This window comes from Lithobates pipiens, unplaced genomic scaffold (genome assembly GCF_037356315.1).
Source record: "Lithobates pipiens isolate NorthernLeopardFrog02 unplaced genomic scaffold, aLitPip1_a1.2 Scaffold_8, whole genome shotgun sequence".
In the NCBI taxonomy this organism is placed as follows: domain Eukaryota; kingdom Metazoa; phylum Chordata; class Amphibia; order Anura; family Ranidae; genus Lithobates; species Lithobates pipiens.
The window spans coordinates 163,743,690-163,766,685 of NW_027507903.1; positions in this window are offsets into that span (position 1 = coordinate 163,743,690).

Genomic DNA, 22,996 nt, shown 5'->3' on the forward strand with positions numbered 1-22,996 from the left:
CGCGATCGTCTCACGGGGTGGCTTAATGGAGGAAATGCCGTGTAAACAGCATTTCCCCATTCTGTCTAGCAACTAGTGACGCTAATCTTTGCTCCATGTGATTGGAGCAGAGATCAGTGTTCACTAAATGAAAGCCCAACCCCCCACAGTCAGTAACACACCCCTAGGAACACTTAACCCCTACACTGTCAACCACTGGTTAACCCCTTCACTGCCAGTGTCATTTACACAGGAATCACTGCATTTATATAGCAGTGATTACTGTATAAATGACAATGGTCCCAAAAATGTGTCAAAAATGTCCGATGTGTCCGCCGCAATGTCGCAGTCACAATAAAAATCGCTGATCAACGCCATTAATAGTAAAAAAAAAAAAAAATAATAAAAAATTATTAATAAAAATGCCATAAAACTATCCCTATTTTGTAAACGCTATAACTTTTGCGCAAACCAATCAATAATCGCTTATTGCGATTTTTTTTTACCAAAATATGTAGAATACATATTGGCCTAAACTGAGGGAAAAAATTTTTTTTATATATTTTTGGGGGATATTTATTATAACTAAAAATGAAAAAAAAATGTGTTTTTTTCAAAATTGTCTCTCTATTTTTGTTTATAGCGCAAAAAATAAAAACCTCAGGGGTGATCAAATACCACCTAAAGAAAGCTCTATTTGTAGGAAAAAAAGGACATCAATTTTGTTTGGGAGCCACGTCGCATGACCGTGGTGCAAGTGTCAGTTAAAGCGACGCAGAGCCGAATTGCAAAAAGTGGTCTGGTCTTTGACCAGCAAAATGGTCCGGTCTGTAAGTGGTTAATGTCTAAACTGCTGGCAACAAAAGTGAGGACACCCCTAAGTGAAAATGTCCAAATTGGGCCTAATTAGCCATTTCCCTCCCCGGTGTCAGGTGATTTGTTAGTGTTACAAGATCTCAAATGGGGAGCAAGTGTGTTAAATGTGGTGTTATCGCGCTCACTCTCTCATACTGGTCACTGGAAGTTCAACATGGTACCTCATGACAAAGAACTCTCTGAAGATCTGAAAAAAAAATATTGCTCTACATAAAGATGTCTTAGGCTATAAGAAGATTGCCAAGATCCTGAAACTGAGCTGCAGCGCGGTGGCCAAGACCATACAGCAGTTTAACGGGACAGGTTCCACTCAGAAAAGGTCTCGCCATGGTCGACCAAAGAAGTTGAGTGCACGTGTTCAGCGTCATATCCAGAGGTTTTCTTTGGGAAATAGATGCATGAGTGCTGCCAGCATTGCTGCAGAGGTTGAAGGGGGGGGGGGGGGTCATCCTGTCAGTTCTCAGACAATATGCCACACACTGCATCAAATTGGTCTGCATGACTGTCATCCCTGAAGGAAGCCTCTTCTAAAGATTATGCACAAGAAAGCCCGCAAACAGTTTGCTGAAGACAAGCAGACTAAGGAGGACATGGATTACTGGAACTGTGTCCTGTGGTCCAATGAAACCAAGATAAACTTATTTGGTTGAGATGGCATCAAGCATGTGTGGCAGCAACCAGGTGAGGAGTACAAAGACAAGTGTCTCTTGCCTACAGTCATGCATGGTGGTGGGAGTGTCATGATCTGGGGCTGCATGAGTGCTGCTGGCACTGGGGAGCTACAGTTCATGGAGGGAACCACACTGCCAACATGTACTGTGACATATTGAAGCAGAGCATGGTCCCCTCCCTTCAGAAACTGGGCAGCAGGGCAGCATTCCAACATGATACCGACCCCAAACACACCTCCAAGATGACCACTGCCTTGTTAAAAAAGCTGAGGGTAAAGGGACTGGCCAAGCATGTCTCCAGACCTAAACCCTATTGAGCATCTGTGGGGCATCCTCAAATGGAAGGTGAAGGAGTGCAAGGTCTCTAACATCCACCAGCTCCATGATGTTGTCATGGAGGAGTGGAAGAGGACCCTAGTGGCAACCTGTGATGCTCTGGTGAATTCCATGCCCAAGGGGGTTAAGGCAGTCCTGGAAAATAATGGTGGCCACACACAATTTTAACACTTTGGGCCCAATTTTGACATTTTCACTTAGGGGTGTACTCATTTTTGTTGCCAGTGGTTTAAACATTGATGGCTGTGTGTTGAGTTATTTTGAGGGGACAGCAAATTTACACTGTTATACAAGCTGTACACTCACTACTTTACATTGTAGAAAAGTGTAATTTCTTCAGTGTTGTCACATGAAAAGTTATAATAAAATATTTACAAAAATGTGAGGGGTGTATATTGTCCTATATGATCCAGTGATTCTGGATAGTATGTCCTATGGGAAAATGATGCCTTGGGCCTGGGCTGCTATATTTCAACTTTGCCATCTTGTAAATCCAGGTACCCACAAGTTACATTCCTTTGAAGAACTCCACTTTATTCCCAGACACCCTTTTTATTTACATCTTCAGATCATTACTTTTTGTCTTGATCACCTACCATAACTTTAAATAGGTCTACTAAATTTGAATCCATCTGTGCCCAAGGCCTATACCAACCACACGTATTATCTTCTATTTACAACATTTTTCACAAAGAAACTTAAATATCCAAGGAATCCTACCCCTATATGCATAAGTGGGTTCATATTCTACACTGCTCTTTCCCTTTAAATCAATGGGAGAAAAAATATGTTACTACCAAATTGGGAGAGACTATTTACATAGTTGTAATGCTTTGATACAAACCCGTGAGATGCTCCATTCTTCTGTTAGACCCTCCCCATTACCTATTGGGTTTACCGTTTTCTGGTATTACCAAACACCCAAAAAAAAGAATTTTGCACATTTTAACTGCTGCCAGAAGAGCAATATCTACAGTATGTGCTGGCTATTCACAGACTTGCCTTTGATTTCCCAGCTATTGAATATCATTGAGCACATTAGGAGAAATTAACAGCTTTTATGGGACTACACTTAAACACAATTTAAAAAAATTGAGACAGGTATGTAACAGGTCACAAACTTTTACTGTCTTTGGAGACCAAAGATTTCAAGTGGGGGGAGTGTGTAGTACAGAGGTTTGCTACCAAAAGTTATCATGTTAAGTAATATGTTGATTTTTAAGTAAGGGTTTGGCTCCCTCTAGTGACTGCTGAAACTTTACCAAGATCTTTCTTTGTTTTAAGAAGCAAACAACCATGCATTGTGGGGAATGTAGTTTGATTAGGAAGTGACTCATGTTGTTAAATCAGTCTGGGAACTACTGACCCACAATGCCAGGTCACAGACCCACAAGGCCAAGTCACAAAATAGCCTGCTGGGTAAACAGATAAAAGAACAGGTGTGGCCTGCTTTCGGTCTCTCCAGACGCCATTGAACAACCAGCAGGGAGGTCTGTGTGTGTGTGACCAAAAGACTGCAGCAACCACGGCGTGGAGCAGGATCGCAAACCTCTGAGGGACTTCAGAATACAGCTGGCCAGCTTAGCAAGTGGATCGATGTATAGTCCCAAGACACCTGTAAGTTTCCTGCATTCCAGCCATCTAGAGGAGCGGTACAGCGCAGCGGCACTATCTTCCATCAGACTGAGACATCAAGAGGGAAGACTGGACAGAGCCTCACAGTCTCTGAGACTATTGTGGTGAGAGGGCACCTGCCTATTTCAGTAAAGTACACTAATTGCTGAGTGAGTTATTTACAGACTGCTGGTGAGACTTGTAGTCCCACAGAAATTATTCTACCTATTCACAGACTGCATATAGCTGAACTCTAGGTTCTGGTATTCCCTGTGCTGTAAAGTCAGTACTGTATTACGCTCACAGATAAGAAGGAAGTGTTACAAGTGCCCTATTTCTTCAGTCAAACAGTTATCAACACATCATGTATTCCACATTTTGCTTTCTCTTTGTTTCCCTGTTGGATTACAAATACTGCCGTTTCAAATACAGGCTAGCTGAAGATACTTGGAGAAAAGGAACTTTCATCATCTTCTGCAAAGCATCACAGCTCTACTTTATAGTTTGAATATTGAATTACCACCTAGGGGGAGCCCTTGAGTGCAAGTTAAATATTGCATTGTACTGTTGGATGTAAGTAACATTATATTATAACAGTTTGGTGTGTGAGTATTGGGGTTTCAGTGGGAAGGTGTTTAATATAGGAATTGGAGCATATTGAATGCCTATCCCATTATACACCTGTCTTCATTTACTCTCTACTGTGATTATTGAACTCACCATTTCACATATACACTGTTATCTACCGTCATTTATTGTTTCTGATTTGTCACATTGTTCATTGTGTTTAACCACTTCCCACCTGGCCAATGCATATATACGGCCGGGTGGGAGCCGTCTACTCCTGATAGGCCGTTCAGGAACGTCCTTCAGGAGTAGCGGGATCGCGTGCGCGCGCGCTCGCGCAGCGGCGTGATCCCGATGTGCTCGTGTCACCCGGACACGGCACATCTCAGATCGGCAGGAGGGCTCTGTGATTGGCCCTCCTGATCACATGACGGCCGTGTCCAATCACGGCCGTCGTGTGATGTAAACAAACAGCCGGTTGCTAGGCAATCGGCTCTCCTCTCCTCACACGGAAGTCACCGCTGAGGAGAGGAGAGCAGAACGCTGCAGCCGGCTGATGATCAGTGAGTATGGGCTGCTTTTTACAGCTTTTTACCCACTGATCATCAGTGTAGTGTAAACACACAACACACCACACAGTACAAACACAGTCCCCACATATGTCCCCAAAACACACATGTCCCCAAAACATACATGTCCCCAAATAATAAAAACACATGTCCCTAATAATAAAAACATGTCCCCCACATATGTCCTACTAAAATCACATGTCCCAATGATTATCTGCACACATATGTACGTGATCACCTGCACACATATGTACATGATCATTTGCGTACATATGTCCGTGATCACACAAACCAATTATTATACACTTAGCGGATTTTTTTTTACCAAAAACATGTAGCAGAATACATTTTGGCTTAAATTTATGACAAAATTTGATTTTATTGGATTTCTTTTCAAATAGAAAAAAGAAAATATTGTTTTTTTTCCAAATTTCCGCTATTTTTGCGCTTATATCGCAAAAAAAAAAAAACGGAGTCGTGAATAAATAACACCAAAATAAAGCTCTATTTGTGCGAACAAAATGATAACAATTTCATTTGGGTACAGTGTAGCATGACCGCGCAATTGTCACTGAAAGCGCTAGAGCGCTGAAAGCTGAAAATTGGGCTGGGAAGGAAGGGGGTGAAAGTGCCCTGTATTGTAGTGGTTAATATCCACTTTAGTAAACTTTCTTAGTGGTTAATTGCTATTCTGTGTGAGTCTCTATTTACTACTACAGCTGGTGAAGTGACGGGATCCAGGGCTATGGTAAATATACTTTATGGTTTATCATTATTGTGTTTCTCTCTATTGCTGGGTCCCATACTAATATTATACAAATATATAAAAATAGCAACTTAAAAAAAGTCCACTTTCCATATATAGCAGCGCATAAACACTTTCAACCAAAGTGAATCATCATTAGTCCCATCCGGTGTTCAGAAAAAGATGGTGCTCAATAAACCAGTTCTTAATGTGATATAGGGTAGAGGGACAGCTTCCACCACGTAATACACCACTTGTGGATCAAAATGATCCCCCTTTGGGGATGCACTCACCGAATGCCTGCAATCATAAGCCTTCAAAATACCATTAAACATTTCTTCTTTGGCCATTAGATGTCTCTCTTATTGGTATGGGAATCCCATTTGTCATATAAAAGGAACAAAATGTCCAAACATAGCATAATACTACTTTTCACCATATATTATAAGAAAAAAAACCAATACAGATATGCGTACCAAATAAAAGAATTGTTACAGCATTTTAAAAAAGTACTATGCCTTGTTTCCTGGTCCTGGTTTGCCAGAGGATAAACGATTGTTTGCTGTATAGCGCAGCGGTTCACTTCCTGCTTCCTCGGCTAACTGGAACGCAGAGTTTGAGGTGCACACGTCACTTCCGGTATGATTACGCCCTGACGCCAGGCGTAATCATACTCTTACCAATAAGAGAGACATCTAACGGCCAAAGAAGAAATGTTTAATGGTATTTTGAAGGCTTATGATTTCAGGCGTTCGGTAAGTGCATCCCCAAAGGGGGATCATTTTGATCCACAAGTGGTGTATTACGTGGTGGAAGCTGTCCCTCTACCCTATATCACATTAAGAACTGGTTGATTGAGCACCATCTTTTTCTGAACACCGGATGGGACTAATGATGATTCACTTTGGTTGAGAGTGTTTATGCGCTGCTATATATGGAAAGTGGACTTTTTTTAAGTTGCTATTTTTATATATTTGTATATTGTTTGGTAAAAAAGCAGCAGCTATTGGAAGTTTTGATATATAAATTATGTAATATCGAGTGACAGCTCATATATATGTTATTTTCATTCATATATTAGTGCATTTATTTACATCCAGAAGCGCAGAGCAGTGTGCTATTAGGGCTGTTTTTTACAATTTCAGCATACTTTTTTTTATATCCCATACTAATATTACCAAGCAGGTGTGCCAGAGGGGTTAAGACCGTTCTTAGGGTTGAGAGGCAGGGTGCAGAATCAAATATTCATTAGCAGCTCTTTCGGAGGTAGTGCTACATAATGATTAAATAACCTTGTTAAAAACCACTGATGTGCATTACATGTTTTATAGGACTCACTTTGACTCCTGTATATTTTGATGTACACTGGTCTGGAGTTGGCTGGTCCCACCCTGATTCACACCTGTGCGTTTACCTGATATAATTCTGTTTTATTCTGTTACATTTCTTACATATTGTTACCTTTTTATTCTCTTCTTATGACTCTCTAGATACTCAGCACATGATTGTATGCAAGTTAATACACTGTATAGTACAGCTGTAAACAAATTTATCTTATTAGCTACTTTTTTTAAATTTGATGTACATTGTATCCCTTTGTATATTTTACTACAAAAGAAATACATAAATAAAAAAACAATAAAAAACAATTGTGTCTACTGATTAACTATACCCTAGTTTTCCACTCACTGAAAAAAATTGTAGCTTTTAATTGCACATGCCTTCTTGTCATCACTAAACTATTATTGCCCTAATGCAGTTTGACCTTGTGCGTAAAAATTCTGCTGTCATGTTGGCACTTTTTTCTGACAAAAACTCTCAGCTAAGGCTACGACTCATAACTGTCTGGCATTACTCAACCATAGTATTGTTACAATCAGTCACTATAACCTACAAAGTGATGAAAGCACAAGATGTCTTCTTTCATGATAACTCCACCATCCAGCCGCTGACACAAACATTATGTCTCATGACATATCTCTTTAAAGTGCTTTAATGGGTATTTCTCATTACAGTTTATGTAACTCAAACAGTTAAATTATTCATCAGATTTGATACAATAAATGTGTGAATTCAAACTTTAACTGTGATTGAATATTTTCAGGTATGATGATTAGTTTTAATCAATAATACGCCCATTTAGAGTAGTCATTTTGTAAACATTTAAAATATATATCTTAATATCCTAATCTTAAATACAGTGTACAGTATATATATATATATATATATATATATATATATATATATATATATATATATATATATATATATATAGCATATTTATTGGCATATACATATAACATGCACTTTTTCCCCCTGAAAATAGGGGGCAAATCACAAGTGTGTGTTATACACTGATAGTGTACCTCAGAGGGGAAGGAGGGGGTGAGCGCAGCCGGAATTCACCGAGCCGTCATCTCCTGTATAGTCAGCTCTCACTCGGCTCTGACGTCACACACACAGTCCCGCCTCCGCCATCAGCATTGGACCAGTGTTCTGTCAATCACAGGAGCTGGTCCAATGCCAATGGTGGAGGCGGGACTATGTATGTGACTGCCGGCTGAGAGCCGAGTAAACAGGATATGATGGCTTAGGGATTTCCTGCATGAGAGATGGTGAGGCTGCAGATGGGTATCAGGCTGCATTGATGGAAGATGGGTGCAGATCAGGCTGCAGATAGGTGCATATCAGGCTGCATTAAGGCTGCAGATGGACACAAATCAGGCTGCATTGAGCCTGAAGATGGGCACAAATCAGGCTGCATTGAGGCTGCAGATGGGCACAGATCAGGCTGCATTGAGGCTGCAGATGGGCACAGATCAGGCTGCATTGAGGTTACAGATGGGCACAGATCAGGCTGCATTGAGGCATTATTTTGTTTCACAGTGGTTTATTTTTAAAATAAACTTTTTTTTCCTGAAACTTCCCTCTTAAATTGAAAGTGTGTGTTTTACGCCTGTGCACGTGTAACTGCGCGCATATACTGTATTTATGGAAAATGCAGCATTTCATGTTCTGTCATTTACATTCTAATGAATAAACACTTCTGTATAACTTTAGATTTAGTAAGTTGCATATTAACATTGGACCCCTAATGACTTTTTAAAAGACTTAATTGCAAAGGGTAACCCTAGATGGGCATTTTCAGCAACAAACAGCTGGTACAGGTTCAGTGAAGGCAAAAGATCATCATGGATTTAAAATGTAACTTATTTTTTAATAAAATATTGACCTGGATTATTGTTTTTTTTTCAACAAACTCTGTTAATGGAAGGAATAAGGGGTGCAAATAATTCTTTACCAGTCTACCAGAATACAGTTTGGTATCATCATGGTGGGAATTCCATACATTTGCAGTTCTCTAGTCCATGTACCTTGAAAGTCAAGCTGGTTGCCTTTGGGTGTATCCTGTATATTGTTACATCATTTCTTTTTGTTTTTCATTCAACAATTTTTTTATTGGTTTCAATAAATTGGTATTGTATTATAGGAAAACTGGCCCAAAATAGTAAAAAAAATTCTTTTTTAAATGTTGCAGTATATTTCTTGCTATTATCATAATCTACCACCAAAGAAAAACCCAAATAAAATGTTCCTGTTATCTGTTGTTTATAACCCTAGTACAGCCCAGAAACAATAGTGCTCATTTTTCTTTTTTATCCTATCTAAAACATACTGCCATTGATACTAACTGACACTAATTTAAAAAATGCTTAGAAAAAAATCCTGCTCAAATCATACTGATCATGTCTTTTGACCTATGACTCTGACTTTTGACTTTACTTGACCCAAACACTAACCCTGGCACTGACCTAGATAAAACCTAGATCTGGCTATTTTTTTTACATTTGTATTAAAATTATTATTATTTTTTTTTGCATGCTTTTGTTTATTTACTTCTTTCTCTCTGCAAGGAGAGAGATACAATGTATTTCTTCCTCCATTCAAAGAAAAAGAAAATACAACGGCGGGCTGCACTGTGACTAATCACTGTGAAAGCCAATTAGAGGCTATCACGGTGATCAGGTGACCCGAACCGAAATCATTAGTCCCGGACCCAGGGCTCCCAGTGAGAGCCTGATCTCTGTGCTGGGAGCGTGCTGTGTGGTGCACTCCCAGCACAAAGTAATATACGCATATATGAGACCCTACAGATAAAAGCCCACTTCTGTGAGACTGCATATATGCATACTGTCGGCGGGAGGAAAGAATAAGATGCAACAGTGTCAATAAACAATAATATATACTTAAAAAAACGTTGCATATACAAAGTACAAATGGAGAAGTGCTGTATAAAACAGAAGTAAAATAATAAGAAAACATAAAAATTGTACACAGGTAGAAGGTGTGCCCCCCTGTTCTAGAAGATAATGAAAGCACAATATTATACAACTGATAGAAAAAAGGAAGCTTAGATATCAGCACCTCCACCCAAATCTAAATTCTTCCAACCCCAAAAAGACAGACAAGGAAAAGGGAGAATGAAGGAAAGGGGGGTGAAGAGAAGAAATAAAACAGGAATGGAGGGGAGAAGGAAAAGGGAAAAAACATTAAAAAGAAGGGGTGGAAGGAGGGATCTGGAGAAGGAAAGCATGGATCACCCTTCTACCTTCTAGAGAAGCAGTGATTTTGGATCAAAAGGGGGCAGCATGTAAGATTTAATCCATGGTTCCCAGGTTTTTCAAAATGTAATCTTGTTATTTTGTCTCATAGTAATTTTTTCAAAAACCATCACTTGAGAGACTTGGTGCTTGACTTCAGCAAAGGGGATAGTTGGGGTTATCCATGCTTTCACTGAGACCCTCTTAGTTGCTGTAAGAATATTTATAACAAGTGTTCCATGGGGGGTTTTTGGGGTTCAAAAAGGCTTCATAAGGGTCCTTGTGAAAGGATTTGCTTATGACTGTATTGAGCATTTGGTACATCCTAACCCAGATGTACCAGATGTTATTGGAAATGGTGTTATATCTTTGGGGTTGATTTGCTGGGGGCGGATAGGCTGTGCACTCTATGGGATGCGGTTGCACTCTGCGGGGGCAGTTGCTCTGGGGCTTGGTGGATGGGGAAGAGCTGTGTTGACTTTCATCATCTAATCATGTACAAGCAAATATTCTTTATTTTTATTTTTATTTCACTTTAGGTCAGTCGCAACAGATATGTAAAGGAAGATACTGCTAGTGTCAAACTGACATCTTTCTGGGAGAATTTCAAATGGAAGCATACCATGTGTGACATAGGGATGAAGAATCAAGACCTGATTTAAATTATTTTTTCAAAAGAATGGATTGGAAGATGTTACCTGGGATTCTAAAAGCATTTACATATCTCTGCCGATGGTCTCAAAAATGACAATATCCATAACATATACTGTATATAAACATATAATTCTGAACATAAGATATAATATGCATATATATATATATATATATATATATATATATATATATATATATATATATATATATAAATCATGGCTACTGTAATAATTCTATAAACTTTAAAAACATAGCAATAGCAGTATTATTCTGATCATGTACAATGATCTTGTAGCGTTTTCCAAAATGCAGAGGATCTATTTCAAGCTTTCACACTTTTTTACACCTGGGTAAAGTATCTCTGTCTCATACCTGTCAGTGTATTCCCTACTATGAAATCACTACTTTACACAGGGGAAGAGAGCTGACATTGCTGTAAAGTCCCTATATACACAACTAAGTAGTCTACACCCAATATTGTTTATTACACATGATTCAACATTCAGAATGCCTATGCATATGTATTATCTTCATTAGACATTAAAGACTTATGATCAGGAATCAGCTACTGGGAGACCAGATGTACAGTATGTAGATACACCAAGAAACTGGGACCAGACCATGTATATATATATATATATCTGTAAAGTGAGATTTTTTACAGTGAACAATAACCACACACCAACAACAATAAATGTCTAACTAGCAACCTAACAAACTAACTACATACACAATATACATAATATACACAAATATATACACACAAGGCAGGGGAGAACAGGGAGCAGATGGGAAGTGGGAAAACAAAACGGGGAAGGGAACAAGGCAGCAGGATACTGGATACAGGGAAAGGGCAAGATCAAGAGTAAATGGCAACAGAGTCAGGCAGCAGCACAACAAACAGGGTACAAAGCAAGAGCAGCCAAATCACTGAGGCACTGTGTGCTAGTAGGAGCAGCCCTATATAGTCACCTAGAAGCTGAAACCGGGTGGAGCTGATCACTGATACCTGCTGGCTTCTGGGAGACACCTGCTGGTGGACACTGGAACTGTAGCTATCAGCCCTGAGAACTACAGCGCCACAAGCAGATGAACCAGGTCCTGACATTTATTGGGAAGGAGGAAGAATGGCTATTGATCTGCCTGACTGGATTTTCCAGCTTTTCTTTTTACAGAACCTGGTGCTTTATTGCACAGGCAATAACAGCATAAGATACTTCACTCATTTCAAAAAAGAAAATTCATGTTTACCTATTTTATTGCCACATGAATGAGTATATATAAGGGAAACAAGAATTTGCTTTTTGCATGTCAAGGAAACCATACCAAAAGACCAATGCAGCCACATCATATGACATTTCTCTACTCTAGAGGGCTATTATATGGAAGCACAGTTGCTGAAGGAAAGGTTCCTTGAACAAGGCTATGGCAGAAGGGATATTAAACAAGCCTGCTCGAGGGCTAAGAACACATGTATAGAAGATTTGCTCAAAGGACATCTATGTTGTACACCTAACAATTCCCAGGAGAGGTCTCAATAAGTATTTTGGGCTAATTATGATCTAGAACTTGAACAGATCATAGGAATTATACATAGATACTTACCTACACTAATAGGTGGTATAGATTTGAAGAGTACTTTGAAACTAAAAAGGCAGGTTGCCTATTCACTGGGTACTATTCTCTCATCTAGTTTGTTTGAGCTTGACAAATGACAATATCAGACATTGTGTTGATTGTCAGACTAAATATTTTATTTATGTCATATCTTGAACAACATGTGGGTAGAACCACCAGAAGACTATGTGGTTGCATGTGTGACCATCTCTCCAACAGTAGAACCCAAAAGAAAACAAATGTGGCCAATCCATTTGCGGAAGGACACAGATCTCAATTAGATACCTTTAGGGTTCAAAATATTGAGAAAGTCAGTTCTCCCTTGAAAGGGGGCAATATAATGTCCTTACTAGCTAAGCTAGAGGCATTTTGGATATTAAAACTGGATGCAGGAACTCCACAGGGGCTCAATTTTAAGCAGGATGTCACTCATTATTATGAATAGGTTTACATTTTGTTTTTCTCCCTCCTCCTGCCATATTCTTACATTTTTAGTACTAATTAAATATTCATTTTTACATATGGAATGTACTGAGATTCTTGATCCAAAGTTCTACAGTTGCTCACTATAGTGCTGTGCAAAAGCCTTTGCCCATTTGGATCTGTTGGCTGACACTAAAACACAACCCATACATGCATTCCTGAATGTTTTTAACCACTTGACTTTCAGAAGGTTTTATGCCCTTCATGACCAGGGAATTTTTTGCTATTCAGTACTGTGATACTTTAACCACTTCAATACAGGGCACTTAAACACCTTCCTGCCCAGACCAATTTTGAGCTTTCAGCGCTGTCGCACTTTGAATGACAATTGCGCGGGCATGCTACACTGTACCCAAATGAAATTTTTATCATTTTTTTCCCACAAATAGAGCTTTCTTTTGGTGGTATTTGATCACCTCTACGTTTTTTATTTTTTGTGCTACAAATAAAAAAATACCGAAAATTTTGAAAAAAAAAATGTTTTTTTTTGTTTCAGTTTCAAAACTTTGTAAATAAGTACGTTTTCTCCTTCACTGATGGGCACTGATGGGGCTACACTGATGGGCACTGATAAGGCGGCACTGATGGGCACCAATGTGGCACCAATGAAGTGGCACTGATAGGCGGCACTGATGGGTGACACGGATGGGCGACATGGATGGGCAACACGGACGGACACTGATAGGTGGCACAAATTGGCACTGATAGCTGGCATGGATGGGCGGCACGGATGGGTGGCACGGATGGGCATGGATAGGCGGCACAGGTGGGCATGGATAGGCGGCACAGGTGGGCATGGATAGGCGGCACAGGTGGGCACTCATAGGCGGCACATGTGGGCACTCAGGCGGCACAGGTGGGCACTCATAGGCGGCACAGGTGGGCACTCATAGGCGGCATCGGTGTTATAGTAATGGATGCCAATCAGTGCCAAACAATAATGCATGCCAATCAGTGATGCCCATTGTGGGCACTGATTGGCATCCATTATGGGCACTGATTGGCACCCATTGTGCTGACTGGCATCCCTGGTGGTCTAGGGAGGATTATGGCCTTTATTACCTTTTCCCTGGTGGTCTAGTGGCGTCCCTGGTGGTCCAGTGTGGGCATCCTCGGGGGGGCTGTGCTGATAATCGATCAGCACAGACCCCCCCGTCAGAGGAGCAGCCGATCGGCTCTCCTCTACTCGCGTCTGACAGACGCGAGTGAGGGAAAGCCGATCACCGGCTCTTCCCATTTACACTGTGATCAGCCGTGATTGGACACGGCTGATCACATGGTAAAGAGTCTCCATCGGAGACTCTTCACGAGATCGTAGTTGCCGGGTGTCAGACTGACACCCCGCAACAACGAATGCGGCTCATAATCCTGATCACGTCATATGACGTCCGGTCAGGATTCTGAAACCACTTTGCCACCGTCAATTCCCTATAGGGCGGGCGGCAAGTGGTTAACTATTTCGCCCAAATAGAGTTTTCTCTCGCGGGTATTTAGTCACCACTATTTTGTTATGTTTTTTTCCAAATATAAAAATGAAAAAAGACTGAAAAGTTTGAAAAAAACTATGTTTTCTCATTTCTGGTATGAAATATATCCAACAAAAAAAAAATCTAAGAAACAAACTCATTCATAAATTTAGGCCAAAATGTATTATACAACATGCCTTTGGTAAAAAAAAAAATTAAAAAATTAAAAATAAGTGTATATGAATTGGTTTGTGTGAATGTTATAAAGTCTACAAACAATGGTATACAGTGCCTTGAAAAAGTATTCATACCCCTTGAAATTTGACACATTTGTCAACAACCAACCAAAAATGCAAATGTATTTTATTGGGATTTTATGTGATAGACCAACACAAAGTGGCACATAATTGTGAAGTGGAAGGAAAATGATAAAGGGTTTTCCAATTTTTTACAAATAAATATGTGATGTGGTGTGCGTTTGTATTGAGCCCTGTTTTTTCTGATACCTCTTACTAAAATCTAGTGGAAACAATTACTTCCAGAAGTCACCTAATAGAGTCCACTTATGTGTCATTTAATCTCAGTATAAATACAGTTGCTCTGCAAGCCCTCAGTGGTTTGTTAGAGAACCATGGTGAACAAACAGCATCACAAAGGAACACACCAGACAGGTCAGGTATAAAGTTGTGGAGAAGTTTAAAGCAGAGTTAGATTATAGAAAAATATCCCAAGCTTTTAACATCACACAGAACACTGTTCAATTCATCATTGGAAAATGGAAAGAGTATGGCACAATTGCAACCCTACCAAGACATGGCCGTCCACTTAAACTGACAGGCCAGTTAAGGAGAGCATTAATCAGAGAAGCAGCCAAGAGGCACATGGTAACTCTGGAGGAACTGCAGAGATCCACAGCTCAGGTGGGAGAATCTGTCCACAGGACAACTATTAGTTGTTCAGTCCACAAATATGACCTTTATGGAAGAGTGACGAGAAGAAAACCATTGTTGAAAGAAAGCCATAAGAAGTCTTGTTTGCAGTTTGCGAGAAGCCATGTGGGGGACACAGCAAACATGTGGAAGAAGGTGCTCTGGTCAGATAAGACCAAAACGGAATATGTTGGCCTAAAAGCAAAACGCTATGTGTGGCGGAAAACTAACACTGCACATCACCCTGAACACACCATCCCCACCATGAAATGGTGGTGACAGCATCATGTTGTGGGGGTTCTTTTTTTCACCAGGGACAGAGAAGCTTGTCAGAGTCGATGGGAAAATGGATGGAGCCAAATACAGGGCAATCTTAGAAGAAAACCTGCTAGCCCTTGTACACACGGTCGGAGATTCCAACAACCAAATCCGTCGGATTTTGTCCGACGGATCTTGTCCGAAACTGTTGCATACACACGGTTGGACAAATTTGTCGGAAAATCCGATCTTTCAGAACGTGATGACGTAATTTCGTTACGATGGGACTACGTTCAGGCTAGTAGCCAATAGCTTTGATGTAGGAATTTGATCTGAGCATGCGTGGCACTTTGTCCAATCGGATTTCTCTACACATGATTGTATGTCCGATCAGAGCATTTTGTCGGAAAATATTTCTGGTAAGTTGGAAAATTTGGTCCGATGGAAACAGTCCGATGCAGACCACACACAGTCGGAATATCCGACAAAACGCTCCGATCGGACACATTCCGTCGGAATCTCCGATCGTGTGTACAAGGGCTTAGTCTGCAAAAGTCTTGAGGTTCACCTACCAGCAGGACAACGACCCTAAACATACAGCCAGAGCTACGATCGAATGGTTTAGATCAAAGCATATTTATGTGTTAGGCCGCGTACACACGCGCGGACTGTTTGCCCAACCTTGTTCGTCAAACAGTTTCGGCAAACAGTCCGCTCAAAATTTGCATGAGCGGACTTGCCCACACACGAGCGGACTGTTTCAGCAAACTGTTTGCCAAACAGTTCGCTCAACTTTTGAAATGAACGAACTCGCCCACGTAAGGAGGAGGCAAATCCGCCCATTTCGAGCGCGTGTACAGGTAGGCGGGGCCCGCGAAGGAGACGTCGCGGGCTCCGCCGCCTGGAATGGGCTTAAAGGGGAACCCCAACGCCGAAAAAAAATCGGCGTGGGGGTTCCCCCAAAGTCCACACCAGACCCTTGTCCGAGCACGCTACCCGGCCGGCCAGGAAAGGGGGGCGAGCGAGCGCGCCCCCCCTCCTGAGCCGTACCAGGCCGCGTGCCCTCAACATGGGGGGGTGCCTTGGGGAAGGGGGGGCCGCGCGGCCCCCCACCCCAAAGCACCTTGTCCCCATGTTGATGAGGACAAGGGCCTCTTCCCGACAACCCTGGCCGTTGGTTGTCGGGGTCTGCGGGCGGGGGGCTTATCGGAATCCGGGAGCCCCCTTTAAGAAGGGGGCCCCCGGATACCGGCCCCCCACCCTATGTGAATGAGTATGGGGTACAATGTACCCCTACCCATTCACCTGTGAAATAAAGTACAAAAAAAAACACAACACAGGGAAAAAATATTTTATTGCACAGCTCCGGGGGGTCTTCCGTCTTCGGGGGTCTTCTCGCCGGACTCCTCCGCTATCTGTGTGTAGCTCTTTTACTAGCGGAGGAGTCCGGCTTTCTTCCTCCCCGCCGCCGGCCTCTTCTCCCGACTTCGGGGGTCTTGTCCCCCTCTTCGGTTCTTCTGCCGGGCCACCGCGCCTTCTTGTAGCTCTTTTACAGGCGGTGGCCCGGTCTTCTGTCGCCGCTGTCGTCGCCGCCGCCGCCGCCGCCTTCCGTTCTTGTTCTTCTTGTTCTTCTTCTTCTTCTCCTGGAGATGTTGACTCGACGAGCTCTCCGGCCGGAATGCCAGGGCCGCGCTGTGCGGTCACTTATATAGTGACAATGGGGCGGTGTCACATGGTATATGTCACATGGGTTGGTCACATGGTGACCCCGCCCCCTTACGATGTCATAGTCCCCATGTGACATCAACCCATGTGACCAACCCATGTGACATATACCATGTGACACCGCCCCATTGTCACTATATAAGTGACCGCACAGCGCGGCCCTGGCATTCCGGCCGGAGAGCTCGTCAAGTCAACATCTCCAGGAGAAGAAGAAGAAGAACAAGAAGAAGAACAAGAACGGAAGGCGGCGGCGGCGGCGGCGACGACAGCGGCGACAGAAGACCGGGCCACCGCCTGTAAAAGAGCTACAAGAAGGCGCGGTGGCCCGGCAGAAGAACCGAAGGCGGCGACAGAAGAACGGAAGGCAGCGGCGACAGAAGACCGGGCCACCGCCTGTAAAAGAGCTACAAGAAGGCGCGGTGGCCCGGCAGAAGAACCGAAGAGGGGGACAAGACCCCCGAAGTCGGGAGAAGAGGCCGGCGGCGGGGAGGAAGAAAGCCGGACTCCTCCGCTAGTAAAAGAGCTACACACAGATAGCGGAGGAGTCCGGCGAGAAGACCCCCGAAGACGGAAGACCCCCCGGAGCTGTGCAATAAAATATTTTTTCCCTGTGTTGTGTTTTTTTTTTGCACTTTATTTTACAGGTGAATGGGTAGGGGTACATTGTACCCCATACTCATTCACATAGGGTGGGGGGCCGGTATCCGGGGGCCCCCTTCTTAAAGGGGGCTCCCGGATTCCGATAAGCCCCCCGCCCGCAGACCCCGACAACCAACGGCCAGGGTTGTCGGGAAGAGGCCCTTGTCCTCATCAACATGGGGACAAGGTGCTTTGGGGTGGGGGGGCCGCGCGGCCCCCCCTTCCCCAAGGCACCCCCCCATGTTGAGGGCACGCGGCCTGGTACGGCTCAGGAGGGGGGGCGCGCTCGCTCGCCCCCCTTTCCTGGCCGGCCGGGTAGCGTGCTCGGACAAGGGTCTGGTGTGGACTTTGGGGGAACCCCCACGCCGATTTTTTTCGGCGTTGGGGTTCCCCTTTAAGCCCATTCCAGGCGGCGGAGCCCGCGATGTCTCCTTCGCGGGCCCCACCTACCTGTACACGCGCTCGAAATGGGCGGACTTTCCGAGCGGGAACAGTTCATTTCGAAAGTACAGCGGACAGGCCCACACACGGGCGGACTGTTCGCTCAAACACAGTTTCAGCGGACAGTTTTTCGGAATTTCCGAAAGACTTTGTCCGTCCAACTGTCCGCTGAAACTGTCCGCTGAAAGCCCACACACGAGCGGACTGTCCGCCCAAACACTGTTCAGCGGACAAGGTTGGGCGAACAGTCCGCCCGTGTGTACGCGGCCTGAGAATGGCCCAGTCAAAGTCCAGACCTAAATTCAATTGAGAATTTGTAGCAAGAGTTGAAAATTGCTGTTCACAGACGCTCTCCAGCCAAGCTGACAGAGCTGGAGCTATTTTGCAAAGAAGAATGGGCAAAAATGTCACTCTCTAGATGTCCAAAGCCAGTCGAGACATCCCCAAAAAGACTTGCAGCTGTAATTGCAGAGAAAAGTGGTTCTACAAAGTATTGACTTAGGGGGCCGAATACAGATGCATTCCACACTTTTCACATATTTATTTGTAAAATATTTTGAAAACCATTTATCGTTTCCTTTCCAGTGCACAAATATGTGCCACTTTGTGTTGTTCTATCACATAAAATCCCAATAAAATACATTTAAGTTTTTGATTGTAACATGACAAAATGTGGAAAATATCAAGGGGTGTAAATACTTTTTCAAGGCACTGTATATACTAGAATGTATGCAGCTATGACACTATACAGGTAATGGTGATGATCAGTGACTTATAGTGGGACTGTGATATGGTGAGGGGCAATCTGGCACTGACAGACATCATTTGGGGGGGTCACTAACTGACACTGACATTGCTAGTGACAGTAATACTGTGATCAGTAATTATTATTATATATATTTTATATAGTGCCAACAGCTTGCGCAGCACTTAACAAAATAAATGCAGACATTACAGTTGCATTACAATTTGGTACAAGAGGAATCAGAGGGCCCTGCTCGCTAGAGCTTACAGCCTAGGAGGGAGGTTCAATTGATACAAAAGGTAATAGCTGTGGGGGATGAGCTGATGGAGAAAGTAAATTAGTGTATTAGTTAGAAGCAGGATAAGCTCCTTTAAAGAGAAGGATTTTCAGGGATGGTCTAAAGATGGATAGATTAGGGGACAGTCGGACAGATTGGAGTAGGGAGTTTCAAAGGATGAGAGAAGCTCTGGAGAAATTATATAGGCAAACATGGGAGGAGGTGACAAGGGAGTTAGAGAGCAGGAGGTCTTTGGAGAACCTGTTACGTACCTGGTAGGAGAGCCCAGAATGCAGGGAGCGGCGCCTCGTAAGCCTCCGGCTCGAGAGCCCCTGGAGGTGGAGACAGGGACTCAAGAGTTCGGAGGGCACAAGTGCCAAGCCGGGTTGCAGCAACGGAGATCCACCACCAGCTGGTGCAGGAGAACAGACTGGAACGGCAGGTGCAGCCGGCACTGGCAGTCGGGCAGGAACAACAGGAGCAGCTGGTACTGGCAATCAGGCAGGAAGAGCAGGAGCAGCTGGTACCGGCAGTCAGGCAGGAACAGCAGGAGCAGCTGGTACCGGCAGTCAGGCAGGAACAGCAGGAGCAGCTGGTACTGGCAGTCAAACAGGAACAGCAGAAGCAGCTGGTACTGGCGTTCAGGTGGGTACAGCAGGCGTGGTCAGAAACGAGCCGGGTCGGTAACTAGCGGGCAGCAGAAGTACACAGCAGAAGGCAGAAGCGTGGTCAGGCAGGCAGAGGGTCGGAGGCAGGCAGCAATCAAACAAGGTCAAAAACAGGCTGGGTTCAGTATCAGGAACAAGCAGGAGCAGGTAGCAGAAGTCACAGGAACGCTGTAGACAGGACAGCGCGGGAGAACAGGAGCTGATTCCTTAAATAGCCTGTTGGGTGCCAAGAACGGTCGCACGGTGAGTTTGCGTGCCCCCGCGGGTAACCGTGCTCCCGTTCGTGACCCCGCGTACCCGTTCGCTTCGGCGCGCACCCGCGTGCGCTCGCTCGTGTCAACGCGCACCCGCGTGCGCCCATTCGTGTCCACGCGCACCCGCGTGCGCCTGTTAGGATCTACACGCACTCGCGTGCGTTCGTTCGTGCCAACCTGTGTCTGAGGACACTGACGAGCTTTTTGTAAAGGAAACCTGCGGGTGAGTTTCCTATGTACGATCGGAACAGTGGATCGATCGTGACAGAACCAAAGAGAGCGGCTTGGTTAGTATTTTGAGAATAGGTTAGTGATGTAGCTGGGGCAGAGTTGTGGACGGCTTTGTAAATTATTGTTAATACTTTGAATGTTATTTGTTGGGTGAGTGGAAGCCAGTGCAGGGATTGGCAGAGAGGGGTGGAGGACACTGTTGGTAAGGTGGATGAGTCTTCTAGCAGCATTCATTATGGACTGAAGGGGGGGGGGGCAGTGTATGTAAAGGTAGTCCAATGAGGAGTGAGTTGCAGTAGTCAAGGCGAGAAATCACCTGGGAGTGAACTAGAAGCTTGGTGGTGTCATTGGTTAAAAGGGGTGTATGCTACAGATGTTGCGGAGGCTAAGGCAGCATGATTTGGACAGGGATTGGATGTGGGCCTGAAAGGACAGTTCAGAGTCTAGGGTTACCCCTAGCACACTGGCATGTGGGGACAGACTGATAGTTGCCATTGATCTTGACAGAGAAGTCAGGGAAAGGGGCGCGTGGGGAAGGAAATATTATTAGCTCGGTTTTAGATAGATTCAGTTTGAGGAAGTGGTGTGACATCCAGGCTGATATGTCTGTTAGTAAATCAGTGATGTGTGAGGAGACTGATGGGGTGAGCTGAGGAGTAGAGGGATAGATTTGGGTGAGGAGACTGATGGGGTGAGCTGAGGAGTAGAGGGATATATTTGGGTGTCATCGCATATAAATGGTAGTGGAAGCCATGAGAGGCTATCAGCTGACCCAGGGAGGATGTGTAGATCGAGAATAGTAGAGGTCCAAGGACAGAACCTTGGGGGACCCCAACGGTAAGAGGTGTTGAAGAGGAGGAAGTAGACTTGTAAATGACATTGAAGGTGAGGTGAGATAGGTAAGATTCAAACCAATGGAGAGTACAGCCATGGATACCAAGCAAATTGAGTTTTTTGAGGGGGAGGGGGTGATTAACTGTATCAAAGGCAACGGAGAGGTCCAAAAGTAAGAGTACAGAATCATGACTGTTGGTTTTAGCTGTTAGTAAGTCATTTGTGTGTTTTAGGAGAGCAGTTTCTGTGGAGTGCTGTGGACAAAATCCAGACTGAAGGGGATCAAGAAGGTTATTCTCAACAAGATGGTCGCTCAGTCGGTTGTAGACTAAACATTCAAGGAATTTGGAGGCAAAAGGGAGTAAGGAGATGGGTCTTAGGTTGTTAATATTAATGGGGTCCAGTATGGGAGTGGCTAGTGCATGTTTCAGAGGGTTGGAGAAGATGCCAGTAGAGAGGTAGAGGTTGAAGATATGAGTTAAAGAGTGTAGGATAGAATCAGAGGGTGACCATAGTATTTGAGAAAGAACCGGGTTTAGCGGGCAGGAGGTTAGGTGGGGGTTTTGTTGGCTTCCTCTAGCTGGGTTAAACAAGAGTTTTGAACAGGAGGACAAGGAGTGTAAAGTGAGGGAGATATCTGTAGAGTGGAGGAGATCTCGAGATGAATTGTATCAATCTTATTTTGAAGTGATTAGCAATCTCCTGGGCATTGAGTAAGTTAATGGGTGGAGGTAATGGCAGATGAAGTAGAGCATTAAAGGTAGAAAAGAGTTGACGGGGGCTGTGTGAGAAGGTGTTAATGAGAGTGACAAAGTAAATCTCTTTGGCAGCATGGAGACAGGAATGGTATTTTTGGAGGGCAGATTACATAGTTACATAGTTACATAGTTAGTCAGGTTGAAAAAAGACACAAGTCTATCCAGTTCAACCTTAAAAACAAATAAATAAAATAAAAAAATAATCGTACAATCCAAATACCCAATTTTATGCCCACAATTGATCCAGAGGAAGGCGAAAAAAACCCCAGCAGAGCATGCTCTAATTTGCTACAGCAGGGGAAAAAATTCCTTCCTGATCCCCCAAGAGGCGATCAGATTTTCCCTGGATCAACTTTACCTATGTTAGTACCTAGTTATATTTTGTACCATCAGGAAAGTATCCAGGCCTTAATTAATATTGGCTGGAATTTTGCTGTGACTTTGTCTTATGCCACAGATGCTCAAGAGCATGGCTCTGTTTTTTTTTTTTTTGAGGCCTTTGCTAATGCCTGTTTGCCAGGGTTGTAGTGATTGGGGCATGATTCTGTGCATAGTGAGGGGGGAAAGGTATTTAGGGTGGATGACAGTGAACTGTTGTAGATAGAAGTGGCCAGGTTGAGGCAGGACAAGGATGAGATTTTGGCATAGAGACAATCTGTAGCAGAAAAAGAAGAGAAGGGTTAAGATGGCAAAGGTTTTGTTAATTGTTTAGTAGTTGGAAGGCAAAGAGGAAGAAGACAAGGAGAGAGTGAAACTAATAAGGTAGTGATCAGAGAGAGGAAAGGTAATGTTGGAGAGGTTGGGTGGAGTGCATAGGTAGGAGAATATGAGGTCAAGGCAATTGCCAACAGAGTGAATAGAAGCATTTGCTCATTGTTTCAGGTCAAAAGAGGAGGTTAGGTTCATAAATTTAGAAGTAGTGGGAGTGTTAACATTAACAGGGATGTTTAAGTCACCAAAAATGATTGTTGAGATTTCAGAAGAGAGAAAGTAAGGTAGCCAGGCAGAGAAGTCATCAAGGAAGCTTGATACCAGTCCAGGAGACTGATAGATTACAGC